Source organism: Peromyscus californicus, unplaced genomic scaffold (assembly GCF_007827085.1).
Source record: "Peromyscus californicus insignis strain IS unplaced genomic scaffold, ASM782708v3 Scaffold_4__1_contigs__length_199733344, whole genome shotgun sequence".
NCBI lineage: Eukaryota > Metazoa > Chordata > Mammalia > Rodentia > Cricetidae > Peromyscus > Peromyscus californicus.
Window position 1 is genome coordinate 190,855,665 of NW_026294562.1, and position 25,072 is coordinate 190,880,736.

A 25,072-nucleotide genomic window follows, 5' to 3' on the forward strand; every position below is an offset into this window, starting at 1 on the left:
AGGCATGTGTTTCCATGCTGGTGGTATCCTTGAACACACAGAGATCTGCCTGTCATGTGATCAGGATTAAGGCATAAAGCATGTGCTACCACTGCCAGACTTCTGCTATGGCTTGCTATTAGCTCTGAACCCCCAGGCAACTTTATTTATTAACATACAAATAAAATCACATTTCAGTACAAATAAAATATCACCATACTAAAGTACACGGTGTTCTCTATTTCCTCATTCTTTGAAGCATCCTGAGTGAATTAGTATTTTTAACTTATTAAAACATTGAAACACTTCACTAGTGACATTGTTCTCATAATTCTGCACAACACTATTATGAAATAAATAAATAAGAATTGCTCATATGTTCTAAACTATCTATGGAAAAATATTTGAACACTTTGTTCCTGATATCCTATCAATTTTTTTAGATTATCATGCATGCTATGGATTTTTCTCTCATATTTTCATTAAATATTTCTATATATCATTTTGTTTTCAATATATATTTAACTGTCTTTATATCATCACATTCAATTCATATTCCCTAAATAATACATTCTGATCTTGATTTTCCCCTTCTCTATTTCTCCCAGATCCTCCTGACCTCCATGAACTCACAAGTCCACACTTTCTTCCTCTTTAAAATGGAAACAAATCTCCAAAAAAACAAGCCAAACAGTTAAGATCTCTCTCTGTGTCTCTTTCTCTGTCTCTTCCTCTCTCTCTCTGTCTCTTCCTCTCTCTCTCTCTCTCTCTCTCTCTCTCTCTCTCTCTCTCTCTCTCTCTCTCTCTCTCTCTCTCACACACACACACACACACACACACACACACACACACACACACACTCAAACTATAAAACATGAAGCAAAATAAACTATAAAGGAAAAGACCAATAAAAAGAAAACAAACAAAACTGAAGCCAAAGAAAGCAAATGAGACAAAGATACATCTGAGGTCATTTTGTGCTCGCCATCTACCCCTGGGCAACAGTCCTATCCTTAAGGGTTATTACTATAACCAGTGATAGTTCATTGGGAAAACTTAGTATTCCTTTACAAGTGGGCATCAATTGCAGAAATGTTCTTGGTAAGGAGTGGCAGTTCACGTCCACCTCTTCAGCTGCATGCTTTGATCCCATCCTGATTTAGCCTGGGCAGGCCCTGTGCATGCTGCCACAGTACATGTGGGTTCTTATGTGCCTCAGTCCTGTAGTGTAGACTTTATTTTTACTTTTGTTGATATTGTTAATGAATTAAAGTATTAATTCAATTTTAGTAGCATTAAATCTCTTTGTCAATATATTTGTTTTTCTTCCATTTCTTCAGTTTAAATACCTATGCTCATTTCACTTATTTGAAAATAAATAAATCTATTTTTAATTCATGTGTGTGTGTTTTCTACAGGTCTAGAAACCATGAGCATCCTGGCCCTGAAGTGACCAGTATAGAGCATAATTGGAGTTGCAGAAGACTGTGAGCCACCATGTGTGTCCTGGAATCTGAACCTGGATTCCTGGAAGAGTAGCCAGTGCTCTGAACATTGGAGCCATCTCTCAAGCCCACATCATTAGCTTCTGAAGTTATACTTTTACACTGTACTTTCATGTCTCTCTCCTCCACTGTTACTCCTTGTCTTCTGTATTCAGAATATTGATATTGCTCTTAATGACCTAGGTCATAATAAAAGCTTCATATGCAGAACTCCATCTCTTTTTAAAGAAAGTTATCTAATATGCAAGCTATACAAATTACTTTATACAGTACTAAACATGTTCCTTTATGGAATAGATTTGGATTGCCCTACAGTATTTGAGAGAGTAGCTATTGAATTTTCAACTGTCTAATATTTGTGCGTTATTCTCATCCTTGGCCTTCATTTTCCTTTAATGTCTAGTTATTAACATGTAGCCCTACGGAATTTGCCTGTGGTGGGTGAAGTACTCGTCCTTTAGGCAAATGGAACAAGCACATGAATCTCATATATGTCCAGTGTGTATAAGTCTTACGCATTCAAGGTAATGATGAGGTGCTCCATCTTGTCAACCTCAATATATTTGCTAAAAGAACTAGATTTGTGTACATATATAGTGTGAAAGAATTCCAATTATTAAAAAAACATTTAAAAACTCCGTATTATAGAAATAAAAAATGTAAGTCCACACATATTTTCTAAGTAGTAATTATTCAATTAAAATATTCCAGGAATAAAAAATATAATTACTCATAAAAATATTAGCAAGATAAATCTGTGTATGATTTCTCTTCTTATTCCACATAATGACACAATTACACTCACATGCAAGGCATTTAGATTTTATTTTATATCTATCTATCTATCTATCTATGAAATAAAATATAACCATCTGACCTACTATATTTTCAGAACCATTCTGGTCATGATTAATTTGGAGATGTAAAAGCAAAAACCACAAATGGGTCCTTATTGTGAACACTATGAAGAGTTAATATTTATTTGGAGTGTGTTCAACTCTGTGGTGGTCTTTAATGAAAATGGCCCCCACAGGTTCATCTGTTCGAATACTTGGTTCCCACTTGGTATAACATTTTGGGAAGTATTGGGAGGTGTGGCCTTGTGGGGATGTATGTCACCAGGTGAGGACTCTGAGATTCAAAAGAACTAGAGCCATTCCTGTGCTCTCAGTGCCTTGTTCTTGTAAAGGAAGATGTGCTTTCTCATCTTTCCTGGCTGGCATAACTCTGCTCTCCCATCACAGACTTGAACTCTCTGAAACCAAAAGCTCCAAGTTCAATGCTTCATTTTATAAGTTCTATTGGTCATTGTTTCTTGTCACAAAAAATAGACAATAAACTGATATCAAAGTTGGTAGCAGTGAGTGGTCTATGGCCATGATTATCTGATCATGTTGTTTGTTTGGACAAATGTGGAAGAATTGGGGACTTTGGAATAGAAAATCAGTTGAACACTATAAGTAGACCTTAATAAAACATCCTAGTAGGAGCTTGGAAGACAATAGTACATAGGACAGTTCAGAATATGGAAGTCCAGGTTGAAAGATTTCAGAGAGGAACAATATTTGCAACTGAGTTTGAGAGCATTTCTGTGACCTTATCCTAAAAATATGACTGGGGCTAAATAAAAAATAGTGGGATTGTTTAATTGATGGAGGGCATTTCAAAACAACATAGAGTTGATGTTCTCATGTGGGTGGTTAGTGATCAGGCTTATGCAGGTCTACAATGAAAAACCATTGAATGGTGCAAAAAAGCCCACAAACAAACAAAAAGATGAACAACAAAAGCCAGAATGTGTGATTAGAATAGGAAAAAGAGAAACAAGCAAAGCAATACTGGTACTGAGGTTTGTGCTGAAAGATAAAGGATTAAGGAGAGGCCAGATCCACGTTCTAATGAAAGGAGGAGTATGTTTAGGGCAACACGCCACCTAGCTAAACTTCCAAATTTTGAGAAGAAAAGACCTGAGGAATTTTCTTCTCCTAAAAAAGCAAGAACAAAGGAACGCTGCTTCAAACATTATTCAAAAATGCGAGACCCCATCCCACAGAAACAGGTGAAACTGACAGTGTTGTCCATAAGGTAGCAGCTGTAGACTCATGAAAGTTACATGAAGTAAGGGGGTTACAGAATCTTCCTCAACATTTAAAGGCTGCTTAGGCCAGACATGTGGCTGAAGAGTCCACACATATATAGTGCATGAAGGTCCATTGTTTGAAGCTGTGAAAGTTAAGATTGGTTCATTTTGGAGAAACCAAGTTTCAGATATGTCAGCACCAGGAGATATCTACCAAGAAGAGGGTTAGATAGAGAGTGGAACCAGCCCACAATAGAGGAATACGCTGAAAGGCAGTAAAGCTGGAATGGAAAGGTCATCCAGGCCCTTCACAACAAACATGGAGCTATAGGCCTAGAATTATTCCCTGCTGTGTTTTGGTCTTGCTTTTGTCCATTATATCCTCATTATGCCTCGATTTCTCCATTTTGTAATCCTAATATTTATTCTGTGCTTTGGAAGAAGTATGTAATTTGTCTTTTGATTTTGCAGGGAGTAACAATTAAGAGAATGCCTTGAGTTTCAGTAAGGCAATATTTTAAATGGTATTGAGATAGTGAATGACTATGGGGACTTTGGAATTTAGATTAAATGAAATTTTTAAATTATATGCTCAGAAGAACAAAGGTGTTGGGAGTAAAATGTGGTGATTTTAACAAGAATGCCTCTCATATATCATAAATTGCCAGGCTTTCTGCCCAGTTGCTGGAACTATTTGGGAAGGATTAGGAGGTTTCCCCTGGTAGAAGAGACATGTTGCTGGGGAAGGGCTTTAAGGATCATGCCACTCACAGTGTGTCTTTACTGCCTTCTCCTTGTGGATCAGTATATGGGTTCTCTACTGTTCTTGTTGTCACACTGTCAATCAAGTCAATTATGCAGACATACATAGATAGATGGTAGATAGATAGATAGATAGATAGATAGATAGATAGATAGATAGAAAGATAGATAGATAAGTAGATATTGTTAACTGGGAATGAAGTGGTCTTTTGAAACTGCCAAGCCCATCCTCAGTGACAGCTCTCCTTCAAAAAGGCCATACCTCCTAATCCTTCCCAAATCGTCCTTCAATTGCAGACCTAGTATTCAAATATATGAGTCTATGGTGAGCCTTTCATTCAGACCTCCAAATATGGCTATGCTCTGCCTTCATGGACTGTAACCATCTAAAAATATAAGTCCTTCTTTTATAAGTTGCTTGGCCATGGTGCCTTTTCATATCAATAGAAAAGACACCAAGACAAGCTGATGGTGAAATGAAACATAATACTGTGGTGCTGTAAGAGTAGTTTTCTGTAGGCAGTCATGTTCACAAGGGTTCAAGAACAAAAAACAGTATAAATTTCAATGTCAAGGGTGTGTTATTTCAGTGGGAAAAATCACCTGTACACCATGGTTTACTAAGAGCTGGAAGAAAGAGGATTGCCTTACTGAAGTGAATTGACTACAGTTCACTTACAGATGTTTTCCATTTGCTTAGATATTGCAGATGTGGACAGCTGTGAATGTTTTCTGCATGATTGGTATTTACCTGTCTCATTGGAAATTTCATTCTCTGGGTAAGAGGTACAGTAAAAGCAACAAGCCGTTCTGCCCTCCTGGTGAGTTTTTCTGAATCCAGGATCACAGCTTTCACTGCATACAGACTGAGGAATCTGAGAATAATAAAACAAGTGGTAGCAAATATTCAGGTTTTTATGGAATGTGTAATAGGTAGAGTGTTTTCAAATATGGAATTGTTAATTTGTTTTCATTGTCTCTAAATGCAGATAGTTGAATTGTTTCTACTAGTAGAATGAGTCATTCAAAGGTCCATGTGGTCAGCACTTGAACTTAATAACACAACTTTGCTGGAAAATTGTTGAAAGATAATGAGGCAAAATGTAGAGGTAAAAATTTAGGTCGTTGGTAGCATGTCTTGGTGAGAACCAAAAATCTACTGTCTCTTGACTCCTGGATACAAAGGCATATACATTTTTCTTCCATAGTAATGGTTCATCTTGTCAACTTCATAGGTCTTAGAACCACTATGGAAACCAATAAATGAGGATTATTGCAAAAGGTTTTCTAGATTATGTTACTTGTGGTTGAAAATCCTCTCTAAAATAGGTAGCCCCAAGTTATTGGCCCTGGTCCCTGAATGAATGAAAAGGAGGAAAGGACGATAAGAGTACCATTCAGCTATCTCTGCATCCTGTCTGTTGATGCAAAGTGAATAGATACTTCTACCTGCTAAAAACATGGCTTCCTGAAGTGATTGAATATACCCTCAAACTGTGAGCCAAGAAAAATGATCCTATATTTTTCATTAGGTAGGTTTTTTTTGTAACAGCCAAATCAACAACTAATACATCCACACATTCTACTCATGTTCTTCTAATTGACAGGGGTCAAACAGCAAAAGACCAACTGATCACTGACTGAAATCTTTCAAGATGGGATCAAAATAAATATGTGAAGTGACTTATGACAAAGATCGAAATAATCATAAAACAGATACAATATAAATTTAATGACAACATAAAATAAATATATATGTCATTAAATAAATGAGCAGATTGGAAAATTCATCCAGCAAAATTAGGTATGAAAACAATTCCTTTTATTGGTGGCCATTATATGTCTATAAATGGGCTTTTTGTGAGCAGTGAAGTGTCATGACACGCAGAAATATGTTTTTTGAAATTTTCATACAGGACAAAATACTGAAGGAGGATGAAACCCACCTCTGTTAACCCTGTGGCCCACTGTATCATGTGAGAAGATAAGGACAATTTCTGGCCCTCTGGAGCATTTGGAGAAAATGTTCCTACTTTTCCTTTTATCCCCAGACCTTTTGGAAAATCCAAAAATTGAGAATGTCATATTCTACATGTGATTGCCTTTTCTGATGCAGAATCACATGATCTCCAGCATGACTGATGAATTGTGTTTTCCTTAAGAAAGGGTGAAGCTAAAAGAGATGCATGCTGTTATCTTACATAATCTCCAGAGGAGTACAACAGATTCAGAATCAGGAAACATCTTTTATTGATTTGAATCCCTGTTGTGAAAAGCACCTTTAATATAGGTACCAATCACATCAAACAAATGTGTAGCATGAATCTTAAAGAGACTTTATTAATAAAAACAAACATGGAGCCAGGCATTGGGGTGAATGCAGGAAGATCAGAGAGACAGAACAAGCCACAGCTAACCTCACCTGGCCATCTTCTCAGCTGATCCTGTTTCCTCAGACTGGAAGCCTCTGAGCCCTTATCCAGAATGAATCTCAGCTGAACTGCTGCTCCAAAAACTAAAAGCTTAACCGGCCAAATGCTTCTAGTTTCTGGTTCATGCCTTATATATCTTTCCTTTCTACCATCACTCCCTGGGATTAAAGGCTCACTTTCTGGGATTAAAGGCATGTGTCACATGTCTCTCTATTTCCAGTGTGGCCTTGAATTTATAGAGATCCAGAGGTATTTCTGCCTCCGGAATGCTAGGATTAAAGGTGTGAATGCCACCATTTTCTAGCCTTTGTATCTAATGGATGTTCTGTCTCTGACCCCAGATAAGTTTATTAGGGTGCACAATGTTTTGGGGAACACAATACCACCACATTTCCCCTTACTTTGTCTAAAATTTAAAAAAAGCTTGTAACTAATACCAGAAAAGCTATCCAATAAGTGTATACAATATATACAGTCAAAAATTACATTAACAATGTCTAGTCCATTAACATTTGACAGATTCAGACAAAAAATTTCATTACTTATCTTATTTAAAACAAGTAGTTCCATTTTAAAAGTAGATTCAAAAATTGACCTTTTTATCTTATCATATTCACAAATGATACCCTAGGATAATGGAAGCATCATTATGCTTCTAAAACATTCAAATCAGTTCCATTAGAAAACTTAGAACCAAGCACTCAGAGTGTGCATAGAGAAAACTTTCCCCTTTGTTGAAAATACAGTCATACCCAACTAAGTTTTGAAAATAGTTAGAGTTTCACTATGTAAAATATATGATTTTATGAGTGATAATTTACATAACACAAGCATTTTAGAAGTTTTCACACCCATTGTGACCATCTCTGTCTCTGACTTTTCTGTTGTGTGAAATCTCTGGGATAAATGGACTTTTTTTTTTTTTTTGGTTTTTCGAGACAGGGTTTCTCTGTGTAGCTTTGCGCCTTTCCTGGAACTCACTTGGTAGCCCAGGCTGGCCTTGAACTCACAGAGATCCGCCTGGCTCTGCCTCCCGAGTGCTGGGATTAAAGGCGTGCGCCACCACCGCCCGGCCTAAATGGAATTTTTATGTTGAAAATTTTACCCTGGAAATATTGTATGACCCTTTGCAATACAACTACATAAGGTCTTAAAACAGTCTCCTCATTGAACAGTCTCTCTTGTAGATTTCTCACAAAATAATCTAAAATACATACTGTCTAGTTTGATTACATTTATAACTCTTAGTGTGTGGTGTTGCTGATGTTATAATACACAAGAGCACCATTACCTGCCAGGGGAAGAATTCCATCTCTTTTCCTTTTCCATGAGATTGAAATTGTACTTGATTGAACATCATTTCATGCAGACTGTGGGCCACAGCATACACTGCATTGTACACATTGTAACTCTCTTCACTCATGGTCATGTCAAATATGGCCCCTGGCAAGAATCCCAAGGAGGCATTGGGAAGACAGTTATCCACAATTTTACAATCTTTCCTCAAAAATGAGCAATTGAAGAATGAGTGCCACAATACATGAAAATAAGTGTCTTGTGGGTACTTGTAAGGATTGGCTGTCTGGATAAAATCTGTAAAATTAATGATCTCCTCCTTATGGTGTGAAAAAATAAGGGCCCCATGCAATGAATCTAACAGTAAATAGTTATCAAATTTGGAGTGATCCCAGTATGAGTTCAGGACCCAAACATTCCATGTGAGTAACTTCTGCTTAACATTTACTATTAAGCTTAATAAGGAATCAGTGTCCCCATAAATAATAATCACATTTGCTGATGATTCCAGGATCTGCACCTGATTTTTCCAGGATGTGGTCATAAATGAACCTCTGATGGCTAGGATCATTTCCACAAATGCTATGCAGACTCCATTTTTCTCCATCTCACTTCGCAAATCTGACAGAATCTGGGCACCTTTGTCATCATCTATGATGAACAGCCCAACCCAGTTCCAGTGGAAATGAAGCATGAAAGACATAATGCCAAGTTTCAGAGATGTGTCCTTGGGGGCCACCTGGTACAGGAAAGAAAACTTTCTTTGTTCACTGGGGGTAGTATCAAAAGGCCCAAAAGTAAGCTGTAGACAGAAATAATCAGAAAGAAGAACATTATCATAAAATTCAACTCAATTCTACAGCAATGGTTTGAAGTCTGTAGGGCAATGCTGCATTGAAGGTCAAACTTGCCTTCCTATGGGTTTTCCAAAATATACAGAAAATATTCAGAGGTTCAATAGTATGCTGTCACTACTCCACCCTTTCCCTTCTCTCCATTCTAAGCGAGAGAAATATACATGCATCACCATCTGTCAGCATCATTTCCCTACCCATTCAGAGTGATTTAAGTTTAATTGTTTTTCCCCACAGCCGCCCAAAATGTCACCAAGTAGAGCTGACATCATGTCCTATCCCATCACCCTCTCTCACCTGTGGATATTTGTAAAGATCCAGCAGTGTCCCTATGTATTCTGATATTGCCCATGATAGTCCCATAAGTACAGCAGCTGACATGCCCTCTCTTGCACATCTGTAGTTAGTGATGGCATTATCAGATCCTGAAAATATACCAAAACGATTGAGCAGAGTGTATCTTTGACCCTCAGGGACATTCTGGACAATGAATCCCAGGGATGTGTTTGGTAAAAAAATAGGGATTGCTGTTGATCTCCTCAATGGCAAACATCATGGCCAAAATACATTGGTAGTTCCTCAACTTAAACCTGCAGAGACAGTAGAACAACGTTTAGGATGAAGACTCACACCACACAACACATGATATGTGTGTAAGTTTAGGGCAATGGGTTTACAGTTTGTAATATTCTGTTTCCAAAAATCCATGTTTAAGTATCTTCCCAGCATTTGCTAGAATTAGAATAGGAGTATTGTTTCTTTTTCTAGTACTGAAAATAGATTTTTTTCATACAGTATATTCTATTTACTGTCCCCGCACAATAACTCCTCCCAGGTCTCCCCACATCCTCTCCCACACAAATCCACACCCTTTTTTCTCTCATTAGAAAACAAGCAGGCATCTAAAAATAATAATAAGTAAAAATAAAAATAAACAAGACAGTATCAGCCAAAACAAACAAAGAGAAGAATAAGCGCTAAAGAAAAAAGAACACCTAGGGAGGCAGAGGCACACACATGTTTTAATGCACAGAAAACCATAAAAACAAAATGTCAGAAACTCAGGCCTTCAAATTTCCTGCTTCACTGAAAAGTATAACTGATACTCTAGCCTCTAGGATGTAGGCTGAAGATGGATGCCCCAACGTTGCAGAGGAACTCTGGGTGAATGTCCAGGCAGTAAGATGTCTCTGTCATGTCTAGAGTTTTTGGAAGTTGTTTGCAATGCACTTTTGTTTACTTGAATAATATTATGTCTTTCTGGGGTCTATGATGGAGTTGAAGACTAGATAGTTATAGTTGCAATTTTCCTTAGTTATGAAAGAAAGTAGATTATATATAAATCTTTGGATTCACTAAGATGGATGGATGGTGGAGTGCTTTCTCTGAATTTGCTAAATGTAAATGGACTGAATATTGTAAATGTAATTCTTACTTGATAAATTTTTGTTGTATGTAGTTATACTGTGTTAGAGTTAAAACCTTTTGTTTTATTTAGAGAAAAATGGGGAAATGTTGTAGAATGTTATTTTAAGGTATTTTACTTTTGTTTATATTGCAGTTATTTAACTTTGTGAATCTGTGTTACTTTGCATGTCTAAAACAGCTCCTGGTCTAATAAAGCTGAATAACTATAAAAAAGTCAGAAACTATAATATGTTTGCAAAAGACATATAAGGTTGAAAAAAATTAACCTCCAAAAAACACCATTGAGCTTTTATTTTTCCCTATCTACTACTGAGCTTTGGGCCCACCCTTAAAAATACTTTGTAGCCCTGAGACAGTCTGCCAGCACCAATTAGACTAAGAGTTAAGTCTTTGTCCTCATAGCCAAGCCTGTAGGCTTTGAGCCTAGGGGCACAACACTGCACCCCACATCACCACCCATTGCAGCCCCAGTTTCAGGCCAGTAGGCAAATCTCTTGGAGACAGGATGGACTACCACCATCCCCCATCAGATCCTGTAAACTACAAGCCCTCATAACCCTCTAAGAGTACAGCTGCTCCCTAAGACAGAGTCCACCAGCACCAATTGGACTAAGAGATAAGTCTTTGTTCTCATAGCCCATCACCCCAACTTCTAGGCTTTGGACCCAGGGGCATAACCCTGTGTCCCCAACACCACCACCATTGCAACCCCAGTTTCAGGCCAGTTGGCAGGTCTCCTGCAGGCAGGCCAAACTACCACCATCCCCCACCAGGCTCTGATTGGCTAGTAGCCAGACAGGAAGTATAAGCAGGGAAAGAAGACTAAAAGAACTCTGTGAAGAGGAAGCGCAGAGTCAGGAGTCACCAACCAGACACAGAGGAAGAAAGATGTCAAGGCAGAACTGAGAAAAGGTACCAATCCATGTGGTTAAACATAAATAAGAATTATGGGTTAATTTAAGTGTAAGAGCTAGTCAGTAATAAGCCTAAGCTGGTAGCCAAGTGTTTACAATTAGTATAAGCCTGTTATTACTTGGAGGATGTGAGTTGGAGAGATTTGTTCCAACTGCCGGTCAGCTGGGACACAGGAAAACTTCCAACTACATCTGGCACTAGAGCAGAGCATGAACGCCCCTGCCCTTGGTGCAGCCCAGGCCTGCTGTTGTGCCTCCTGAGCCATGATGCAAGGTGACTGTGTCTCATGCCCAAGCAAACCGTGGCCCCTTGTGCTGGTCGATGACAATGGGGCTGTGCTGAGGATAGGCAGCAAAAGCAGAGGTTGCAAAAGTGGTTGCCTGGTCCCAGGCAGCTTTTTGACTGCTCTGGCTGAGAGGCGACCAAGGAGTCAGCATAAGGAGTCAGAACGGTGGCACTGCTGGGCTGACAGCAGCATCCTAGGATCTTGGCTGTCTGTACATAAGAGCGTTCTTCACCTGTTGTGTGAAGCACAGCTACCTCTCTCAGGACTTGACAACTAACCCCAAATTTTTCTTTTCAGGATCCCCTAAAGATGGCTCCTCCCACCAACAGCAGGAAGCAACTTTCAGAACATGATACCCACATTCCCAAGAGGAGGGGTAAGTGGTTTTTGGTCTTTCAGTGGGTTTCAGATTTGGGATAATTGTCATTGTTTAGGATGGTTGGTTACAAGTTGTTATTATTAATGGTCAGGAAAAGAGTCTAAACAAAAGGAGATTATATTTAAGGTTCTTGTTTGAAAAAAAAGAGGCTGTAGATAAGATGTGGATTATTGAATCTACTCTGAAAAGAAAAAAGAGAGGATATAGATATGATAGAGATGAAAAGTTAGATTATTGAATTATTTTTTTGAAAATAACAACTAGTTTTAAGTAGTTTACATTGCCTTGGATTTTTGTATATTGTATACAGATTATGTATATTGATAAAATTTGAGATTGATATTGTTAGAAAACGCTGTATGTATATTTCTAATCTTGTTCATGATGTTGTACCTATACAGTTCATTTAACAATGTAATATAATCTGTTAATCCTTGAATGTTATTATTACCATCTATTAGGATATAAAGAAATGAAAGTTAGAAGTTAGACATTACAATCAAACTTGTAGTCATAATAGATATGTTTTCAAGGTTAAGCAGAGATATATTTCAGATTGGCAGGTCATCTTAAAAACCCTTCAGAGATCTACAGAATATGCCATTTAAAATGTTTTAATAACATAGATTTTTTTTTGTTTTTATGACTATGAGGCATGTCAGCTCCTGGCAGCAGCAATCTACTTCAGAGAAGATATGAGCATTAAAGAAACTGCAAATGGAGTTAACTTTCACTGTGGCAAAATTTAGATACTGGGCAAGGAAGTGCCAGCACATTGACTACTAACAGTATGCTGTCCAAAATTGACCAACAGGACACAAAACAAAGGACTACTGATCCTGTATGGTTGCAGCTTTGGCAACAGGTGTCTTCTGAGGCCAGGACAATATGACACCATCGCTGAAGTGGCTTTGCAATCTGGAAAAGGTACAGTACCCCTTTCTTCGAAGGCAGCTGAACAGGCAATGATGGCTTCTGGTGTGCAGTGGAACAGTACCTGAAACATTTACTCTTGAAAGAATAACTAGGCTGAGGGAGTCTAACCTCTCAATGGTAGACTGGTATTTAATAAAGGAGCTGAAACCACCCACAAGCTGAGAAGAATGGGATGCCAAGATGAAGCCACCCACAAGCTGAGAAGAATGGGCAGCCAAATTCCAAAAACACCAGCAATTTCCAGAATTTAAAATCCGGAATCATAACAGGACACTGATGGAATTCAGGTTTATTTGGTACATGGAATACCTGCACCAAATGTGAGGTCGAGCTGTAGGCCTTGTGTACATCCTACTTCATAAATGAGTCTGTCAGATATGCTAAGCCTGTAGGCTGAAGATGATGCCCCAATGTTGCAGAGAAACCTCGGGTGACTCTCCAAGCAGCTGGCTGTTTCTGCCAACTCATATTTTTTGAGAAGTCTCTTGTTTGCACTTCCTGTTTAACTAGGTAATATTATTTTCTACTTGCGTCTCTGAGGGAATTGAAGATTAGATAGTTATAGTTTTAATTTTCATTGTTAAGAAATTTCAGGAAAGAAACTCACTAAGGAGTTATAAAATGTAAAAATTTGAAAGACATTATAAGATAGTTTTCTGTTGGTAATGTAAGTTAGGATAGAAAGTGAATCAGGTACATTTTGGATTCACCAAAATAGGATAGTTAATGGAATATTTTCACTGATTTTGCCAAATACAAATAAGCTAGATCTTGTAACTGTAATTCTTGCTTGGTAACTATTCTATCATATGTAATTTTATTATGTCAAAGTTAAACCTTCCTTTTAAATTAATCAGAAAAGGGGCAATGCAGTGGGATAAAGTTCTTGCACATTGGTTTAATAAAATGCTGATTGGCCAGTAGCCAGGCAGAAAGTATAGGCAGGGAGAGAAGACTAAAACAATTCTGGGAAGAGGAAGGTCAGAGTCAGGAGTCACCAGCCAGACACAGAGGAAGCAAGATGTCAAGGCAGAACTGAGAAAAGGTACCAAGCCACTTGGCTAAACATAAATAACAATTTTTATGGGTTAATTTAAATGTAAGAGTTAGTAAGTAATAAGCCTAAGCTGGTAGCCAAGTGGTTATAATTAGTATAAGCCTGTGATTACTTGGAGGATGTGAGTTGGAGAGATTTGTTCCAACTGCCAGCCAGCTGGGACACAGGAAAACTTCTAACTATGGGCTCTGAAAGCTACTAGGTCCTGGGCAGACATAATGCAGACACTAAGAGACCATGGATGCCAACCTAGACTATTATACACATCAAAACTCTCAATTGCCATAGACGGATTAAACAAAATATTCCATAATAAAACCAAATTTAAACAATACCTATTCGCAAATCCATCTCTACAGAAAGCACTAGAAGGAAAAATCCAACCTAAAGAAGTTAGATACAAACATGAAAACATAGGTAATAGATAATCGCACACTAACAAATACCAAAAAAGGGAAACACACAATACCACCACCAAAAAATAACAGGAATTAATAATCACTGGTCATTAATATTCCTTATTATCAATGGACTCAATTTAGGCATAAAAAGACACAGGCTAGCAGAATGGATACAAAAACAGGATCCATCATTCTGCATACAAGAAACACACCTCAATTTCAATGACAGACATTAACTGAGAGTAAAAGCCTGGGAAAATACTTTCCAACCAAATGGAATTAAGAAGCTAGCTGGTGTACGTATCCTAATATTTAATAAAATAGACTTTAAACTAAAATAAATCAAAAGAGACCGGTAAGGCCATTACATATTTATCACAAGAAAAATCCACCATGATGAAGTTTCATTTATGCCCCAAATTTATTTATTTAACATAGAAGTTCATCTGAACATTTATATTCCAAATACAAGGGCACACACATTTTAAAAAGAAACATCAATAAAGCTTAAATCACACATCAAATCCTACACACTAGTAGTGAGAGAGTTCAACATCCTACTCTCACCAATGGACAGGTCTGCCAGACAGATACTTGACAGAGAAATGAGTGAACTAACATGTTATGACTCGAATGGACTTAATAGATATCTACAGAACATTCCACCCCAAGAAAAAAGAATATACCTTCTTCTCAGCTCCCTATGGAAACTTCTCTACAATTGACCACATGCTTAAATAAAAAGAAAATCTCAACAGATAATTAAAAATTGGAATAACCTGTATTTTATCTGACCACCATGACTTAAAGTTAGATTTCAACAACAAAATTACAGAAAGTCTACAATAATATGGAAACTGAATTATGCCCAAGTGAATCACCACTGGGACAAAGAAGAAATAAAGAAAGAAATTAAAGATTCTCTAGAATTCAACTTAAATGAATGTACAACATAGCCCAACTTATGGGACACTACAAAAGAAGTGCTAAGAGAAAAATTCATAGCACTAAATGCCCACATAAATAAGATGGAGAAATCTCACACTAGCAACTTAACAACACATGTGAAAGCTCCAGAACAAAAAGAAGCAAATTCACCCAGGAGGAATAAATGCCAGGAAATAATAACATTGAGGGTCAAATCAATAAACTAGAAACAAAGAGAACAATACAAAGAATCAACAAAGCAAAGAGTTGGTTCTATGAGAAAATCAAGATAGATTAGCCCTTATCCAAACCCATTGAGGCAGAGAGAAAGAGAACATCCAAATTAACAAAATCAGAAATGAAAAGGGAGACATAACAATAGACAACAAAGAAATCCAGAGAATCATCAGGTCACTTGAAAAACATATACTCCACAAAATTGGAAAATCTAAAAGAAATGGACAATTTTCTGAATAGATACCTCATACCAAAGTTAAATCAAGACCAGATAAACAATTTAAATAGACCAATAATCCCTAAGGAAATAGAAACAGTCATTAAAGTCTCCAAATTAAAAAGAGGCCAGGACCAGCTAGTTTCAGTGCAGAATTCTACCAGAATTTCAAAGAAGAGCTAGTGCCAATATTCTTCAAATTTTTCCACACAATCGAAATAGAAGGAATGTTACCAAACTCTTTTTGTGAGACTACAGTTACCCTGATACCCAAAACACATAAATATGCAACAAAGCAAGAGCATTGCACACCAATTTCCCTCATGAACATTGATGCAAAAATACTCATTAAAATATTGGCAGACTGAATTCAAGAACACATCAAAAAAATAATCCACCATGACCATGTAGGCTTCATTCCAGGGATACAAGGATGGTTCAACACACAAAAATCTGTCAATGTACTACACCATATAAACAAACTGAAAGAAAAAATACACATGATGATCTCATTAGATACTGAAAAACCCTTTGACAAAATCCAACACCCCTTCATGATAAAGGTCCTGGGGAGAACAAGAATACAAAAAAACATACCTAAACATAATGAAGGCAATTCTCAGCAAACCGACAGCCAACATCAAATTAAATGGAGAGAAATTCAAAGCAATTCCACTAAAATCAGGAACAAGACAAGGCTGTCCACTCTCCTCATATTTATTTAATATAGTACTTGAAGTTCTAGCTAGAACAATAAGAAAACAAAAGAAGATCAAGGGGATACAAATTGGAAATGAAGAAGTCAAACTTTCACTATTTGCAGATGATATGATAGTATACATAAGTGACCAAAAAATCTTACCAGGGAACTCCTACAGCTGATAAACACCTTCAGTAATGTGGCAGGATACAGGATTAACTCAAAAAAATCAGTAGACCTCCTATATACAAATGATAATTGTGCTGAGAAAGAAATCAGAGAAACATCACCCTTTAAAATAGACACAAGTATTATAAAGTACCTTGGGTAACTCTTACTAAGCAAGTGAAGGACCTGTTTGACAAGAATTTTAAGTCTCTGAAGAAAGAAATTGAAGAAGATATCAAAAATGGAAAGCTCTCCCATGCTCATGGATAGGTAGGAAAAACATGGTAAAAATGGCAATCTTACCAAAATCAATCTGCAGATTCAATGCAGTCCCCATCAAAATCCCAACACAATTCTTCACAAACCTGGAAGGAACAATACTCAATTTCATATGGAAAAACAAAAAACCCAGGATAGTTAAAACAATCCTGTAAAATAAAGCAACCTCTGGATGTTCACCATCCCTGACCTCAAGCTCTACTATAGAGCTATAGTAATAAAAACGTCTTGGTATTGGCATAAAAACTGACATATGGACCAGTGGAATGGAATTGAAAACCCTTACATTAATGTGCACACCTATGAACACCTGATTTTTGACAAAAAAAGCCAAAACTGTACAATGGAAATAAGAAAGCATCTTCAACAAATGATGCCAGCATAACTGGATGTCAACATGTAGAAGATTGCAAATAGATCCATAATTATTGCCATGCACAAAACTCAAATCCAAGTGGATCAAATACCTCAACATAAATCCAGCTATACTGAACTTGATGATAGAAGAGAAAGTAGGAAGTAATCTTGAATGCATTGGCACGCTAGACAACTTTCTAAATGTAACATCAGTAGCACAGACACTGACAGCAACAATTAATAAATGAGACCTCTTGAAACTGAGAAGCTTTTGTAGGGCAAAGGACACGGTCAATAAGACAGAAATGACATCCTACAGAATGGAAAAAGATCTTCACCAACTCCACATCTGACAGAAGTCTGATATCCACAATATATAAAGAATTCAAGAAACTCAATATCAAAATATTGAACAATCCAATTTTAAAAATGGGCTACTGAGCTAAACAGAGAATTCTCAACAGAAGAATCACAAATGGCTGAAAGATATTTAAGGAACTGCTCAGCATCCTTAGTCATCAGGGAATTGCAAATCAAAACAACACTAGATACCATCGTCCTCCTTTCAGAATTGCGATGATCAAAAACACTGATGACAGCTCATGTTGGAAAGGATGTGGAGCAAGAGACACACTCCTCCACTGTGAGTGGACATGCAAACCTATACAGATACTTTGAAAATCAATATGCAAATTTCTCAAAAATTCGGACTCAATCTTCCTTAAGACCCAGCTATACCACTCTTGGGCATATTCCCAAGGAATACTCAACCATACCATAAGGATACATGCTCAATGATGTTCATATCAGCATTATTTGTAAGAGCCAGAATCTGGAAGCAACCTAGCTGCCCCTCAACTGAAGAATGGATAAAGAAAATGTGGTACATATACACAATGGAGTACTACTTAGCAGTAAAGAACAATGGCATCATGAGGTTTGCAGGCAAATGGATGGAACTAGAAAATATCATACTGAGTGGGGTAACCCAGACTCAGAAGGACAAACATGGTATGTGCTCACTCATAAGTGGATATTAGATGTAAAGCAAAGGATAACCATGCTACAACCCACAGCTCCAGAGAAGCTAGCAAAAAAGGAGGACCCAAATAGGCATGCATGCATCACCCTGGGAAGGTGAAATAGATGAGATCTTCATGAGCACACTGGGCATGAGTGTGGAGGGCAATAGAGGGCATGGATGGGGCATGCAAACATAAGGGAATGGGAAGTTTGATCTGGAAGAGCGGCAGAGTGGGAGAGTAAGGAGAGAGATACCATGATAAATGGAGACATCATTGGAATACAAGAAACAGGGTGCTAAGAAATTACCCAGGAATCCATAAGGATGACCTCACCTTAGACTACTAGCAATAGTGGAAGGGGTTCCTGAACTGACCTACTCTGGTAATCAGATTGGTGTATACCCTGTCATCATAGAGCCTTCATCCAGTAACCTATGGAATCAGATCCAGAGATTGGATCTCAGCCAAGCACCAGGCTGAGCTTCGGGAGTCTGTTTAATGAGAGAAAAGAGGGATTCTGTGAGCAAGGGGCATCAAGATCATGATGGGGAAACGTACAGAGACAACCAAACCAAACTAGTGGGAACTCATGAATTATGGACCAAAGGCTATGGAGCCCCCATAGGACTGGACTAGGTCATCTACATAGGCCAGACAGTTGTTTAGCTTAAACTATTTAAGGGGCCTCCTGGAAGTGGGATTAGGATCTGTCCCAGGTGCATGAACTGGATTTTTGGGGCCCAGTGCCTATGGTGAAACACCTTACACAGCCTTGGTGTAGGAGGAGGGGCTTCAACCTGCCTCAAATGAATGCAGCAGTCTCTGCTGACTCCCCATGGGAGGCCTTGCCTTGGAGGAGGTGTGAATGGGGTGTGGGTGGGAAGGGAAGCCTAAGGGGTGGGAGGAGGGAGGAGAGAGGGATCTGTGGTTTGTTTGTAAAATGAATAGAAATTTTTTAACAATAAAAAGAGGAAATACAAACCAAACAATGCAAAAATAAAAAATAAGAATACTTTGTATATCTAACAAGTCTCCCTTAGAGAAAACTAGTTTTCTGTTTCCCACTGGGTTAGGGATGGGGACTTGTGATAGCCTTGCAATAGTTTCTGAATTAAAAATGGGGGCTTGTGTCCACTTCCCTGCTCAGCACAGGCACTGCATCTGTCTTATACTGGTACAGGTCCTGGGCAAGTTTCTGTTTATCTGAGTTCACATGTGCAGCAGTCCTGCTATGTTGAGATGGCTTTGTTTCCTCAGTGTTGTCCATCTTCTCTGGCTCTTACAATCTTTCCACCTCCTCTTCTGCTGCATTCCCTGAGACCCAAGGGAATGGGTTTTATGCATATATCCCATTAGGACTGACTGTGCTACTCTCGCAGGTAACTTCTCTGATGATGGCTGAGTAAAACATGTATTTATGTATATAGCAGAATGCCCTATGGAGTTATTTTATTTCTAAATTCCTATAGCAAAACAATAGTATTTGGCTTCTCCCTAGGTCTGTGGCCTATCTAGTCTCATGTTCTTGGCCACCTGAACAGTGTTGGATTCCATCTCATTGAGTGAACTTTAAATCCAATCAGATGTTGGTTGGTTGTTCCCACAAGCTTTGTGTTGCTGTTGTACCAGTGTATCTTGCAGTCAGGGAACCATTGACAATCAGAGCAATCATATCTAGGTTGGTATTTACCTTTCTCCTTTGGTAGCATGTAGAGTGCTTTCCAGTACCTCGAACGCTAGTCCATAGGAGTAAATACTCTAGGTTGGCACCAGCTCAACTTCTGTGTTCAATATGTCATGTCAATGTTGTCTTCAGCATTAAGGCCTTACCTACATTTTGTGTAGAGCAACCAATAGCCTTGGCAGTACCTGGGGTGTTTGAGCATTTCCATAGGGCACATTTGGCCAACAATTCAATTAACCTATTCCCAGATCTATAAATTTCATTTTGTGTTAAGAAACGTCTAGTTGTGACTGTGTCTCCCCTTTTATTTGTATGTATGTATGTTTTAAGAAGCTTCTACTGTGTTGTTTCCATATGACTAAAATGGTCCTTTGTTTCATTTCTTTAGGATGTTGTAGAACCCTAGGCTCTTAATAACTTGAGCTCCAAGAGGGATTAATGTTGCTTCATTTCTGTGATAAATTCTGACCAAAAATTGAGATGAGATCTTCAAATATCCTGATATTCAACTTGCAATCTGCTCAACTACAAGAAATAAATGTTTCTTTGTCAAGCCACCAGTTACTAAGGCATTGCTCAATTCAAGAACATCGGTTTATTCAACATGTCTGAACAACAGTTGACATTTCTATAACAGTTCATGTTTATATGAGTGTTTGTGCAATATGTATACTTATTACTCTGTGTGGTGTGTGTACACAAATGGATGCTAGATCAAAAACAACTTGATATGAGCATCATCATCATGCACCTTATTTAATACTATGTCTTTTTGTAGCTCATGGGATGGCAGGAAATCTCCTGCCTCTGTCGCTCATTTCACCAAAAGAGCAACAGGTTTACACAAGTTCATAGCAATACTCTCCTCCCCATTTGCAATCTGCAGATGTAAACTCAGTTCTCACATTTGGAATGCCAGAGTGTTACCTTCTGATCTATTTACTCATTCTCTTAATATAGTCACTAGGAAAGAAAACAACTTGCACTCTGTAAAGACCAAATTTCCAAACACATGGGGGAATATTATGGCATTTCACATGAAAAATATAATAGTCATAAAGTTTTGTTTCATTGGGGTTGTATTTTGTAAATCATTCTTTGATTTGTGTGCAAAAGTTCATTCCCATACTTTTTATATACTTTTAGTGATTCATGAATACGCAATGCTATTTTCTTCATGTTGGTAGACTCTGTAGAAAAGGAGATGAATAACTTCTTAAATTCATAAGACAACAAAGCAGGCATGGCATCTGTGTGTACAGAATGATTCAGGAGGAGGAGGAGGAAGAAATGTCAACTATGTCAGCTGGACCAAGTACTTTCTTCCATGTGATTGTGGGGCAACTAGACCATAACAGACAATGTTGAAATTTATCCCTAGTTTCTCATCCCATGGTAAAAATCAACTCAAAATATGTCAAAAACATGAACATAAAAGTGGGAAACATGCCTAGACATCTTTTGTTCACTTTTGTGGAATTAAAAGTCACAGGAAACAAAACAGGACTTGACAATGGTTTTCCAGTAATCTCAAAAAGTCTTTGGAGTTGAGTTAGAAGGTACTTAGACAAGTGAACACTTGCAGAAAAGGAAGTGCTTTGCAAACTCTTCCTCAATCAAAGAATCATATCAGAGTCCCTAACACAGTTAAAACACCCAGTAACTAGAATCCCCAAATAGTTTAATTGAGAAGATGTTATGTGAAAGAAAAGTTACCAAAGTAGAAACTCAATTGTTGCACCAGTTTCGATCCCACCAGCAGTGAATAAGTTTCCCCTTTCCCCAAATCTGTGGTCCTGTGTCCTCATTTGTTTTTAGGAGTGTGCATAGCAACTTTTCGCATTATGAAAGCTAGCCAGCAACGTTGCAGCTTCCTGTTCCTCTCAGTTTGATTTTTCTATATTCATTCACTCAAGTATGTTTTCTTCAGAAATGGGGCCTTACCGTTAAGTTCTTGATGGTAAACAAGAGCAATAGCAATACCCTGGAAGAGTTGGGTCTTATGTTGAGGTCCCTGATACACAGAATTTTAGTTTGCATAGGTGGAAATACAGGAATAAATTTTCCTTATTCTACTCAGTAGTGATTCAGTATGGCTGGCACTTCTTAAAAAAATTTCCATATTTTGACCAGTAGTATTATTGTCTCTTTGACAAAAATCTGGTGACTGTATGATGTGGGTTTATATGTCTTTATGTATTCTCAATTCTATTCCATTGGTCAATGAGTCAGTTTTTATGCCATTCCCACTCTGTTCTTATTGGTATAGCTCTAAAATATAACATGAAATCTGGGGTTATGACTCCTTCTGCAGTGTTGTTGATGGTCAGGATTGCTTTGGTCTATATTTAGTCTTTTGAGCTTCCACAGGAAAATTAAAATTATTCCTCAATTTTGAGATAACTGACACTGGAAATTTTGATGAGGGTTTCCTTGAATCTGGAGATTGGTTTTGGTAGGATGGGCATGTCACAATAATTAATGTTACCAATCTATGAGTTTAGTAGGTCTTTCATCATCTGGTATTGTAACAGGGCGCCAGAATTTAGTAGGCCTCCAGACCTTAAAACAACTGACTCCATGATGGAAGTGCCATTCAGATCGTAAAACTCACCATGTAGACAACACCACCCACCAAAACTAAAGCAAAGGCCTCATCCATCAAATCCATAAAGTCCTGAGAAAGCCTCAAAATGTACTAACCTTGTTTTTTTGCCCCTGTGGTTCCTCTTCTCACAAATTGTTCTTGTTAACTGAAGTGCGTCAATTGAAAACATGGTTTTGTGCTTACAAGTTCACCAGGAGAAGGCTTGGGGCTGCACTGTGATCCCAAATACCTGGTGCAGTCCTGTCCAGCTAATAAAAACTTCATTTGGCTTAAACCCGTGTTCGAGAAGACTTCTCTAGTGAATACCACATAACAGTATCTTTTTAAAAAGTCTTTCATTGTATTGAAGATTTTATTGCATCTGTCTTTCACTGCCTTGGTTACACTTATCCACTGATACTTTATTTGGGGAGTTATTTTTAGAGGGATTGGTTTCTTGATTTCTTTCTCAGTATGTTTAGCATTTGTCCATCACATTTTCTGTGAGGTTTTTGTATCCTGCTGTGCTACTGAATGTCTGTATGAAGTGTGTAGATTTCTGAGACAGTCTTCAGGATCTTTTTTTGTATTTCACTACATCATCTGCAAGTAAAGATGCTTTGATTCTTTTCCTATCTGTAACCTCTCTGTTTCTATTATTTCCCTTCTTTCTCTTGGTAGGAATACAAGTCCTATGTTAAACAGAAGTGGTGGGGATGGACATCCTTGTCTTTTTCAGAAGTTTATTGAAACATAATCATTTATTTTTTCTTTCTGTTTATGATGGCTGTGGGTTTATTATATGTTACTTTTATAGTGCTAAGGTACGTTCTCTGTATCCCTCTTTTCTCCTAGACTTTTATCATGAAATGGTGTTGGATTTAATTTAATTTAAATTAATTAAATTTAATCAGCTGATCAATTTTTACTGTACTTTAGTCTGCTCATATGGTGGATTACATTAATTAATTTAGGGATGTTCAACCAGTCTAACATGTCTGGGATGAGACAAGATTATGGCATATAACCATTATGGTGTGTTCTCGAATTTAGTTTTCAAGCATTTTATTTGTGTCTATGTTCTTCAGATATTAATCTATTAATTTTACTTTTTTGGTAGGGTCTTTGTATGTTTTTGAAATCAGAGTAATACTGCCTTCATAAAGTGTAAGTTCCTTCTCCTTTTTTGATATATTAGTGTAAGATCTTCTTTGAAAGCTTTGTACAATTTTGCACTGACTCCATCTGATCTTGGGTTTTTTTCTTAGAAGATTTTTAATTAATATTTTGATCACACTGGATGTTATGGGTCTATTTAACTTAATAATGTCATCTTGATTTAATGTTGGTAGAAACTATGTATATCTGGAAGTTTATCCATTTCTTTAAACTTATTCAATTCAGAGGAACATATGCGCTTTTAAATGTCTCTTTACAATTCTCCAAATATCCTCAGTGTCTGCTATAATGTCTCCCTTTCCATCTCCAATTTTATTAATTGTGGTTCTTATTATGATATTATTATAATTATTATAATATGTAAAATAATATAGTTATTATTATAAAAGTTATTAATTTTGATTGTTTATGTTTTTGTTAATTGGCTCAAGTTTTGTCAGTCTTTTATCTCTAGTTTCATTCATTCTTAGTATTGATTTTTTCATTTGTAGGTCATTCATTTCTGCCCTGATTTTGATGATCTCTTCCCACTTGCCTTTATAAGTTGTTATTTGTTCTTATATTTTCAAGGCTTTCAGGTGTCTCATCAAGTTATTAATTTGTGATTTCTCAAACTTTCTGATGTGGGTTCACAGTGCCATAAAACTTTCCTCTTATGACCATTTTCAGTTTTCCCACAGGTTTTGGTATGTTGTGATTTAATTTTCACTCAACTCTTAGAATTTTACAAGTTCCTTTTTTATTTCTTCCTTCAATTGAGTTTGATTCAGTTTTTATAACTTAACTTCCATAAATTTGTTTTCATTCACCTTTTCTTTTGTTGTTTCTATCCTGATCTAGTCCATGGAGGACTGATAGAATGCAGGATGTGATTTTAATTTTTCTGTATTTCAGAGACTTCTTTTTATCTTAATATGTGCTCTATTTTGCAGAAAGTCTCATGAACTGCAAGGAAGAATGTGTATTCTTTAGCTTTTGGTTGTAATATTCTACAGGCATGTGTTGCATCTATTTGATTTTGCAGAACTCCAAATATAGAGGACCACAAAAAAGCTTTACAATGTAATAAAATAGTAGTGACACTATACAGGGCCACAAAAGGATGCAGAAAGCTGCAAATGAGAAAGATGAAGTCACATTTAAAGGGAGACCCATCAGAATAGCAGCAGATTCTTTCAGTAGAGACTAGAAAGCCAAAAGAGATGAATGTACTACAAGTCATGAAACAGCACCAGTGCTCCACCAGACTAATATAAACAGCAAAACTGTCAGTCATATTAAAAGGGAAAGGTAAATTTTTCATGATAAAAGAGGTTGAAGGAAATTATCACCACTAAACCAGTTCTGCAAAGGAAACAGGAAGGAATAGTTAGGTCTGAAGAAAAGGCTAAATATATGCAAG

The 25,072-nt window shown here is 37.3% G+C and overlaps 1 pseudogene; it reads right to left on the reverse strand.

Moving 5' to 3' along the window:
• The window catches only part of LOC128094780 (vomeronasal type-2 receptor 116-like), a 45,741-nt pseudogene that overhangs the window by 1,522 nt on the left and 19,147 nt on the right, over positions 1 to 25,072 (reverse strand).